Below are 11,554 nucleotides of genomic sequence, written 5' to 3'. Positions count from 1 at the left end.
ACCGTGGACAAAATAGGAACAATCCGATCGTAACGCATCGCACGACAGTGGGGACCTGGTACAATGCATCATTTTAACCTTAAGGTTTGGATCTACCAATAGATCCGAAATCTATAAAGAGAGAGAAATGTGGTATAACGTCCACTCGACTCAAGTAGGTCATGGTTGTATCTTTGCCGTCGAACCCCGTCCTTGTCTATGATTTGTGGAGAGAGAGAGAGCGATTGGGTTTAACGTCCGCTCGACCCAAACTAGCTTATTTCGGGACTAACATTTGGTTCAATTTTATTTCAATAATTCGCATGCGCGTAGGGGTCTTTAGCAGTGGGGGGAAACCGGGGGACCCGGAGAAAACCCAAGCTGTCGGCAATCGCCAATTATCCATTCTAACAGCAAAATAAGAAATATTTAAATAATTGATACGATATTTGAAGTTCGTATGGTGTTTCTCTATTTTAATTACTATTCTCTTTCAAGGAGTAGGGTCACGTGTAAGCGAATTATTGAAATAAAATTAAACCATATTTTAGTCCCGAAATGACCTAGTTTGTGTAGAGTGGGAGTTAACCCTCATTTATCTCTCTCTCTCTCACTCTCGCTATGCTGTTTCAAGTTTCAAAATTTAGGCGTGTGGTTCATTGCGATTTCATTAAAATCACTCTTATATATACACTTCAAGGATCGGAAATGATCTCGACACTCTATATCGGTAACATTAATAGCAAACGTGACATTTGGTAGAATTATTTATGAAAGAAATGAAATGGGGTTTAACGTCCTACTCCTACTGGGTAATGAAGACGGGCATATGCCATAGAGTGTCCTGTAAGGGAAATTTTGTCCGGACAGCGGCGCTATAGTCTACTCTTATTTCGAATTCTGTCAAGGGTTCTTTTACGTTCACACCAATTATGCACACGAGACCTTGAGTTTTTGTTCCATCCGAACGACTAGGCAGCTGCCCTTGTCAGGCCCTCCGTCCTGCACCACTGACAAGGAGAAACCACGTCGGAAAATCCCGACGAACTTTCTCGGCCAATGCAGGGATCGAACACCCAACCTCCAGGCTAGCGAGCCAGCGTCTTAACCACCTAGCCACCGTGGCTCCCCAGCATGATACAACGTTTGGGAAATATTCCCCTATTTTTCATGGGTGACTTCCCTTAGTGATTTTATTAGTTTTAGCGTGAAGCCTGTAACACTACATATACCCAGGATTGTACAGTGGACGCTGACGGCTGGCCCCCGGCTCTATCTATTCACTTTGTCTGACATATATGGTTGTTGCTTGAGGTGTTGGTGTATATTGTGTTTTGTAGGTAAATTTGTCTTGTGTAATCGTATATATGTGGTTCGCACCCCCAACCCCACTTCCCTTGTACGTTATACTATTATCATCACGTGATATCATATATTCAAGGATTCTTGGCAAGCTACAATTTCACATGACATTCAGGACCTATTTATTACATCCGTAATCAATCTGATTTGAAATTTTGTCAATTATGAATCATCCTATTTTACTCAATAAATTTTCTTTGAACTAGAAACAAAATCTCTTTTTCGGTCTTATCAAGGAAGCTATTTACAAATTGTTATATAATTCGATGAGCGTTGGCGTTTCCTCCAATCTGGTTAAAACACAGATCCTATTTTTCGTTTCGTTTTTATAGTTCAAAATTTCGTTTTACTTGTCTTGACTACACTTGGATCTGGCAGACTTGTTATTTAACTCGTGTTCTGCTTGAAATGAGGGGTTAGCCAATAAAATGGTCTGTCGAATCGAGTGTTTAACCTTTTTTAATAGGAAATGTGGGTAATCCACTAGTAACATCAATGCTGATTGGTTAATCAAATGTCTGACGTCACAGGTCAAAAGTCGGTCCCCACACTGACCAGGAACTGTTCGATATTAAACCTTCCCGTGTCCTTATTTTAGATTCCAGGAACGGAAGATAAAATCTATAATTTTAACCATCACGTGATCAATTTGAGGAAAGTGGAATCAGACTTAAAGTACAACTAACTCACACACAGAATCTTGCATCACTTGTGGTAAAGCTGATTATATATCAAATATTTGATTAAAGACCCGGAATCTCGACAGAAGTCAAGGTAGTACTTATTATATTTTATTTTATTGACTGTACTCACTTAATATATAAAGCGAGATACTCGTTTTTCGTCATTTGCCAATATCATAAAACAAGGAGAAAGTGCAGTTTTTATGCGATTCCACTGCTCAGGCATCCTCATGTATAACATTCTGTTGATATACATGATTAAAATGTTCTCTATCCATCCCAGAAATCTGGTTTTTTTTTAATTCTGAATATCTAAAAACAAGTAGCTTATTTTTCATTATTCACCAATATCGAAAAACGCAATCCTTCACACTTAAAATGAAATGTGGTTTAACGTTCGACATTTCTACCCCGACTGGGTAGACGGGATGGGTTAATGATATCGGGATGGGTTAATGATGTCGGGAAGGGTTAATGAAAATTGGCACGTGACATATAACGTGCTTAAGGGATATTTTGCCCTAACAGCGGCACTACAGCCTACTCGTATTTCAAATTTCAACTGGGGTTTAACGTCCTACTGTTCTGCTCCGATCTGGGCTAATGAAGACGGGCATACGCCATACAGTGTGCTATGAGGGAAATTTTGCCAGGACAGCGGTACTACGGCCTACTCTTATATCGAATTCCAACTGTCAAGGGGTGTTTTATGTACACACCAATGTGTACACGGGAACCCTGTTTTTCGTCCCATCCGAACGACTAGACAGCTGTCCTTGACAACCCCTCCTAGCCGCATCACTGACAAGGGGGAATCACGCCGGAAAATCCGGATGAACTTTCTCGGCCAATGCAGGGATCGAACACCCGACCTCCAGGCTAGCGAACCAGCGTCTTACCCACTTAACCACCGTGACCCTCCCACCCCCTCGAAAACAAATCAGCATATAAATTACAATGAAATCGACAATTTGATTTTAGATCCATTTAAACCAAATGGTAAATTTGAGTTTCGGTAATGTGTTTTAGAAATGAATCTATATATAGCTACGGGATTTTTGGTGCTGATGGTTGTTCAACTGTTAAGAGGTGTGGATGGAAAAACCTGTAAAAAGTTCTCTAATGGATGTAGTGGTGGTTTCGCAACTTATAGACGACTGTTTAAACCGGCGTGTGATAATCATGACGTTTGCTATTCATGTGTAAGTAATCATGACGTTTGCTATTCATGTGTTAGTAATCATGACGTTTGCTATTCTGGGCTAACTCTAACCCTAATCCACAATCTCGTCAACAATCACGTTCCCTAACCCTAATTAATACCAGAGTATCCGGGGAAAACCCACAAGGCTGGACAGGCGGTCCTATTCCTTGTCACGGACAAGACGGATGTCGGAACTACGCCATATGATCTAACGCCCCCGCCCCGCCATACGACAGTATGAGTCATTATAAGTTTCAAGTAAGAGACATAAATTCGTACAGTAAGAAAATAAATTTATTTATTTCGAATACTAGTTAACAAGCTGACTGAAATACGCGACCATTTTTGTTAGTATTGTTTTAAATGCCTAACGTCACAAGGAGTAGGGTCGCCTGTCCAACCTCGTGGGTTTTCTCCGGGTCCTCCGGGTTCCTCCCACTGCTAAAGACCCCTACGCGCAAGCGAATTATTGAAATAAAATTAAACCATATGTTAGTCCCTAAATGACCTAGTTTGTGTCGAGTGGACGTTAAACCCCATCTCTCTCTCTCTCTCTCTCTCTTTAAATGCCTAACAGACTGAACTTTTTTTTCAGGGCGTCGCACGAGGTTTGTCAAGATACGACTGTGACTATGATTTCTACTATAATATGCAAGACCACTGTTCCCCCAAATCCTTTTTTTCAAGGTGGTGGTGTAACATGATGAAATGGAAATTTTATTTAGGAGTGCGTTGGTTTGGGTCAAGTTATTTTGTAAAGAAGTCGCCATCGTATTGTAACGAGACGTGGGTGGACAACTGCTTGCCTTAAAAGGAAAAAAAAACTTTAGTGGATCAAAAATGAACTATACAGATTTCATTAAGTTTATGTGTTTAGTGGATCAAAAATGAACTATACAGATTTCATTAAGTTTATGTGTTTTATTTGTCTTTTGAGATAGGTCTATCCGTTTGAACCTTAAAATAGACGAAAATTGGTCTAAAAGAACATATTTATGTAATATTAATGTATATAAAGTGATATGTTCTTTAAATCTAACGGTACATTCTTTAAAGATATTTTGTAAATAACATACCCTTCTTCATTATACCTTTGTATCTATGGAAAGAGCTGATATAGGCTTCAAGCCTGTTGCTCAATCCTATTCGTTTGTGAATAAAATATTGTTTAAATCAAAATCAATAAAGTGATTTATATTCAATTTTCAAAAATATTTATTGTATCTTCTAATCATTTCTGTTGGAGTAGGACGTTAAACCCCATTTTACTTCCGTCGATTACGCCTTCTTAATCCATTTGACACGTTTCCTTTATTAATATTTTATCATTTAAAAATCAGAGATTACTAATTACTTCCGCATTGCCGTGTAGGATATGTTCTTCTTTGTTTATTATAAATGGCGTCCGAAACCATAAAATACACGATTTTTGTAGGCTACCGTACTGATTGTGAATTGTTCGCTGTGTCTTAAATATTAGATATTACAAATGTACACGGTAAGATGACGTCATTATCGACTAAAATGGACTAATATTTTACTTTCTTATGAAACATTTTGAGATTTAGCCCCTATAATTCGTCTTTTTACATAGCCTGATAAATGTACACATTTCAAGGGGTCGGGGTAGTTGTTTTCGGGAGCGAATTTCGAAACTGGGAATAGGAAAGGGAGCGGTTCCAAATCTAGGGCGCCATCCACAACACCCCCCCCCCCCCCCCACAATGAATGTCTGGCTATATATCGAGCGTTCCGGAAGAACATAGATCGTATTGCCTATATCACGCGTGTGCTGTATCATAAGGTCTGTCATTGAGTCAACTGGCGTGGTTTCTTGCATCATAGGATAGTTGTTGTCTTGAATTAAAAATGTTTTGAGGGGGATTTGAAGTTAACGTTTGATTTAGTTTAAATATGTTTTAGTCCAAATATATCATCAGATCACACTGTTTGTACACGGGAAGGAAATATAAACAGAGAGAGAGAGCGATTGGGTTTAACGTCCACTCGACACAAACTAGGTCATTTCGGGACTAACATATGGTTTTATTTTATTTCAATAATTTGTTTGCGAAAAGGGGTCCTTTAGCAGTTGGAGGAAACCGGAGGCTCGGGAGAAAACCCACGAGGTTGGACAGGCGATCCTACTCTTTGTCACGTACAGAATCGAAACCACGATAGTTGACTCAATGACAGATCGCATGATACCTTGCGCACACGCTAACCATTCGGTCATGTTAATTCTGTGTTAGGTATTTAATAGAATACAACAAAATTGTAAGCAATGAAATGCAATGGGGATGAGCGTCCTACTTTTCTGGGCTAGTGAAGACGGATATAGGCCATACAGTGTGCTATGAGGGATTATGATAATCCCGATATTATGTAAATGCGTATTACCAAAAATACGTCATGATAAAAAATACGCAATTTTCATTACTAACACGCAAGGCTCACGCTGTTGGTCGCCAAAGTCGCAATTTGCGATAAAAATATCAAAGTGGTGATTAAAATTTGATTTTGGCGATACTTTTGGCGATAACATTTTGCGGTACTGGCGAGTCTTTTTGCGAACTGGCGGAAAAAAATCTTAAATTCTAATCGTATCCTTGATTAACCATTACATTGAGTGTCACTCACGTGGCGGGCATACTAAAAATTAATCAACTCGCTGATAATCTGGAGTGTTTCTATGATTAGTTGATTGATAATTGCCTATTGTAAAGCCCACTCCTAACGTTTATCCAAACGATGATTATTTGATGTTTCGTCTTTAAAAAAATGGCGGACAGTTCTTTTCGAAGAGAATTAAATATCTTGATAATTAAATTCATACGTCATGTAAAATATACAAGCATGCCCAATCGGATATTTCTATTTCAATTTGTACTATCACCATTTGTCGGAAACGAAAGTTCGAGTCGATGAGCGACGATTCTCGAGTGAGAAAACGGTCCGCCATTTGCTTCATATTCCAGAGCCAAAATGCTCTAAAGTGAACGAAGAGTATAATGGAAGCATCGGTTACAAATAAAATTGAAATTTGTGTCATTCTATCGGGGATTCAGATTCTGATATCTTTACGGTACTTGAAAATAACAATAGAGACTTTTGGCAAGCGTAAATTCCAGGTCCGTATCGCGTATCCGTCATCAATATGTGTGTATTTCTCATACGTGTCACGGCACACGGATTCGACAACACGTATCAAACAGCTTTCACACGGAAAAAATCCGTAAAAGATCGCCGTCTTTTTTGCTACTTTTAGACGCTGAAACGTTGTGCAATAGCTATTTTATGAATCTATGTGTATCCTAGAACACGAAGGTGTATTTGATGTGATTTTAACCATTATAAAGACTGGAATTTAATCATTATTTTTGATGAGTTTTTCTCGGAATTTCATATTTTTCTGGTCTGTCTGTCTGACTTCACTCCCTCCAGTAATTTGTAGGCTGTGATCATGCTGTGATAGAACTAAACTCAACTCGGTAACTCATACGTTATACGCGACGCAAAAATCTGCCCAAACTCTAGAAAACTACATTGACCCAACGTATCACGTAACGATACGGATACGTGATACGGATGGGAAAAATTCCGCTTGCCAAATTCTTAGACTAAAGTTAAGAATTTACTCAAAATTTTTCGCCTTTTTAACTTACAATATAATCCTTTATAAAACTTTTGTTGTTTTAATGTATCAAATTAATCAATACAGTGTGCTATGAGGGCAATTTTGCCCGGGTAGCGGCGCTACGGCCTACTCTTATACCGAATGCCAACTGCCAAGGGATCTTTCACGTGCATGCCAATGTGTAAACGGGGCCTCGGTTTTTCGTCCCATCCGAACGACTAGACAGCTGTGCTTGCCAGGCCCTTAGTTCTGCATCACTGACAAGGGGAAACCACGCCGGAAAGATATGACATTTGAATGAGTTGTGAATTGCTTAGTGAGTCAATCGTGAGTACAGATTAGCCTTGTTGTTGTTAGGGAATTGGTGGCCAAAAAGGGACATAATGTAAGGTTTAGATAAAGAGCTGGTCGTGCTCGCTATATTATTTCAAACATAGATAATGCAAAATGAATATATTGAAACTTTCATTAAAATTACTTTATTTTTAGCGAAGTTATCAATGGTTGTAGTTTTGACCAGATGTGTATATTGATCGTAACTTACCATACTGGTAATTCGAGTCTTAGCCTCATTACTCCATTTTTAAATTAAATCATTAAATGGCCAAACCGTTCAAATCTACTTAAAATCGGGGCTATCCGATGGCATCGAGGGTTGATAATGGTCTGGATAAGTTAATTAAAGGTACATTAGTTAAGAGTTTAATATAGAGTTGGTCATTCTTGCTATAATAATTCAAAAATAGATGATGAAAAAATAAAATATTGAAAATTTCAGACAAATTACTTCATTCTGGGCCAAATTATCACTGTTTATTGTTTTGACAAGATGTGTGCATAGTGATAACTAGCGCACTGGTATATTCGCGACTTAGCCTCGCTTTCCCATTTTTAAATTAAATTTTTAAATGGCGAACCGTTCTAATGTAGTTAAAATCGCGAGTATCCGGTGCCATCGAGAGTTGATTATGGTCTTGTTTTGTTAATAAATGTGTAATTAATAGTTTAAATAACATTTCAGGCCTAAAGAAAGACCTGCAATAGGCAGATTTAGCGCTTGGAGAATGTATGTTTAATGTCTAATTAATAATTTAGATATCATTTCAGGCCTAAAGAAAGACCTGCAATAGGCAGATTTAGCTCTCGTATTATGCATGTTTAATCTCGCAAGTCGAAGACAAAATAATCTGGACTAAAGTCTTAGACGCTGCCTTAATATTACTCTCGTGATCGTCAGTCTTTTTGCTATGCGCCGTCCGTTTTATACCTTCACCAAATTTTACTTAATCACGGATTTAGGTCTTTTTCTTATAAAGTTATACAGAATTATCACTCCTGATCCTGTTATACATTTTGTATTCTTAGAAACAAAATTGAAAGGAGCAAGTCCGTAACTCAATACCATCCACATCCACAGTCTTTGACGTTGCAAACACGACTTATTATGTCAATTAAAGTCAACATCGATGTTGTTATCTTACCGTAAAAAGATGGGCGCCTGATATGAAAATTTTAAAATTGGCACGCGATTCGCGTGCCAGAATGCTTTCGAGTGCCATTTGTAATGAAGCGACCCGATGAACGAGACTAAACATGCCCCACAGGGAAATACTAGCAGTGTAGACTGGAATAACCAGACACCAAACTCTGCCATTCAATTTGGATTCTTCGCGTGTTTCGCCGAACGTAACCTATTAGAAATAGAAACGTACAAATAGAAACAATTGAATGTAAATCAGTTTATATATATTCATATTACATTATTATAGGCGTTGCGACCCATTTGTGTCCATTTCTAGGTGCCGAACTATAGCGATTTATAGCTCCTTTAAATGACAATATTGGTGCCAGCCATTATCAAATATGTGATAGAACTAATTAAACACGTTCCAAATATAACTTTATCACAGAGATCATTGCTACGATAGCTGAGTAATACAGGTTTCCTGAATCGGAAGTGAGGAACGCCAAAGGAAAACACGAGACATCTCTCTATATAACTGACTGATGTGACGAGTGATAACAGATACACGGCCAAATTTCTGCACACTAATAATTCCTTCCAAGACCAAAAGTTGTTATATGGGACCGTAAGAGGATACCTGACAATTCAATAAAGTAATTGAATGTCATTAGATAAGAGAGCACGAGAAAAATAGAAATAGTCCGCACATTCCCTTGTTTATATTCATTCATACCTTATAAAAACATGGTAATGCACGGACTTTTTCTGTTTTTCTTTCGTGTTCTCTTATCTAGTGGCAGTCAATTCTTTTTATGAATTGTCAGATATCCTTTCACAGTCTCACACAACAACTTTTTGTCTTGGAAGGAATTATTAGTGAGCAGAAATTCGCCCATGTATCTGTAATCACTCGTCAGTTCAGTCAGTTACATAGGGGGATGGCTCGTGTTTTCCTTTGGCGTTCGTCACTTCCGATTCAGGAATCGTAGCAATGATCTCTGTGATAAAATTATATTTGGAACGTGTTTAATTAGTTCTATCACATATGTGATAATGACTGACACCAATATCGTCCTTTAATGTCTTTCAGGAAATGACCATACCATATAATAATAATCGATTTTAACAGCAGGGGAACAATACAACACAGGGAAAATAAGGACAAATTAAAGGGTCAATAGATACAGGACACCTATGATTCGGGAGGGTGGGGGGGGGTCTTGGGTGGTAACGTCAGGTCGGTTTAGGGGTAGGTGTATGGATAGGTTACCTTAACCCTAACTAAGACCTCCCAATAGAAACATTTTCCGTACTTAAATGACCTCCTCAATTGGTTTGACCCCCCCCCCCTCTCCTCCCTCTCCAACCAACAGACCTGATCTCCCAACCGACCTCTAAATGGTCACGTGGTTATTTAACAGGTGTTTTAATTTAATAGTGCAACGGGTAAAGATATTGTTTGTAGGAATATACCACATTTAGTAGCCATCATTTCGGGTACAATTTCAGTGACAAATAGAGAGGTTTTTATCCTCATCAACGCGAGACCGGCGTGGTTCCCCCTTGTCAGTGATGCAGGACGGAGGGCTTGACAAGGACGGCTGTCTAGTCCTTCGATGAGACGAAAAACCGAGGTCCCGTGTATACATTGGAATGCACGTAAAAGATCCCTTGGCAGTTGGATTTCGATATACGAGTAGGCGATAGTGCCGCTGCCCGAGCAAAATTTCCCTCATAGCACACTGTATGGCGTATGCCCGTCTTCATTAGCCCAGCATAGGAGCAGAACAGTAGGACGTTAAACTCCATTTCATTTCATTTCATTTTCAGCGCGAGACTAACCTCCCAAATACACTAGCTCTACTCGCTAGCATCCCAGGAAATATGTATCTGCGATCTAACTGGCAGTGAAAGCGGGCGTGAAGCTCCGCAACCGAACGGAAGACCATTCTCGACCATTTCACAAGACATTTTTATGTTGTCTTATTGTCCAGAATCAGTGAATAGTGTTTGAATTGACATTGTGTACACATTGGCGTGCACGTAAAAGAACCCATCACAATTGGAATTCGAAATAAGAGCACAGCGAAGCGCCGCTGTGTGGGCAAAATTTTGCCCACAGCACACTGTATGGCGACTTTATTAGCCCTATCATTTGAATAGGCTATTTGTTATGCTCTATTTCCATATCACAACAAACACAATATTGAAATTGAAAAGGCCGCCAAATTGACATTTAATAAAATGCAACATTGAAATTAAAAGCAAATGAAAAATAAGCATGTACTAATTTAAATTGAAAACCGTAGAGGATACAATACAATTTAGCTTTCTGCCAAAGTGGGGATCTGACAGATTCCGCCTACAGAAAAACAGCGGAAATTAAATTGCATATCGATAGATAACACACAGGGTGAGGTAGGTGGGTGGGTGACGATTAATCACGTTAAAAACAAGGCGTTGACGGTAGCCGCTAAGGTTTACGTCGAGTATCATAATCTCGGTCACCCAGAACCCCCTAGTCTTCAACGTACGTAGAATATTTGTCTGGATGATAGAGACTACGAATATAATGGAAAAATAGATCAACAAATGACGTCTCTTACATATCGTGATGTCATGCCTTCATTTTTTAATTAAAATGGCTAAAACTTTGTGACATACCTGGAATTTCATATATTTCGTATAAGGGTAGACAGGTACTTCACAAATTTGGTGCATTCGGCTAGAAATTTCTAGTGAAGGAGAATTCGCCCGTTTGTTTCGCGACAATAATACTTATTAGATTTTCACACTTTGAAGCTTGTTTGAAACAATTAAATGTTCAAGTTAGTGGGACAAACAACCGTGGTCTGGAATTCAGTAAATAACTCTTTGAAAAGAGTTATATTCTACTGGACCGAAACAACAACCAATACATCCAAGTAGGGTGAAACGACTTCAAGCAAACCCAGCACCCATTGTCCACTTAGGCTCGCCCAGATAACTAGGTCAAACATGGCTGTTTCAAGTAGTAAGATGTAAACAAACTTCGATTTTACAAAGGATAAAGGCTATAAAACTTGAAAGCAATGGGGTGACCATTCGAGGTATTTCACGAAGTTTTAGACATTTTAATTAAAATTTGAAGAAATGACAAGCAATTTTCGAGTTGTAGTACTACCTGGAACAGACAGTAAATTCAGTGAATGAAAACAGGCGGAAAACTAGTTATGTGTCACAAC

General features: G+C 38.7%; 1 long non-coding RNA gene across 1 annotated transcript; it reads left to right on the top strand.

The window, feature by feature from the left end:
• Window positions 1-1,984: 1,984 nt before the first annotated feature.
• LOC126832069 (uncharacterized) lies at window positions 1,985-4,054 on the top strand. The gene is made up of 3 exons (XR_007684541.2): window positions 1,985-2,115; window positions 3,054-3,226; window positions 3,824-4,054. It is a non-coding gene; the product is annotated as an uncharacterized LOC126832069 (long non-coding RNA).
• The last annotated feature ends 7,500 nt before the right edge of the window (window positions 4,055-11,554 follow it).

The sequence above is a fragment of the Patella vulgata genome, chromosome 9 (assembly GCF_932274485.2).
Source record: "Patella vulgata chromosome 9, xgPatVulg1.2, whole genome shotgun sequence".
Lineage (NCBI taxonomy): Eukaryota > Metazoa > Mollusca > Gastropoda > Patellidae > Patella > Patella vulgata.
Note: the sequence above shows the minus strand (reverse complement) of the source record. Positions and strands in the feature narration are given on the sequence as shown.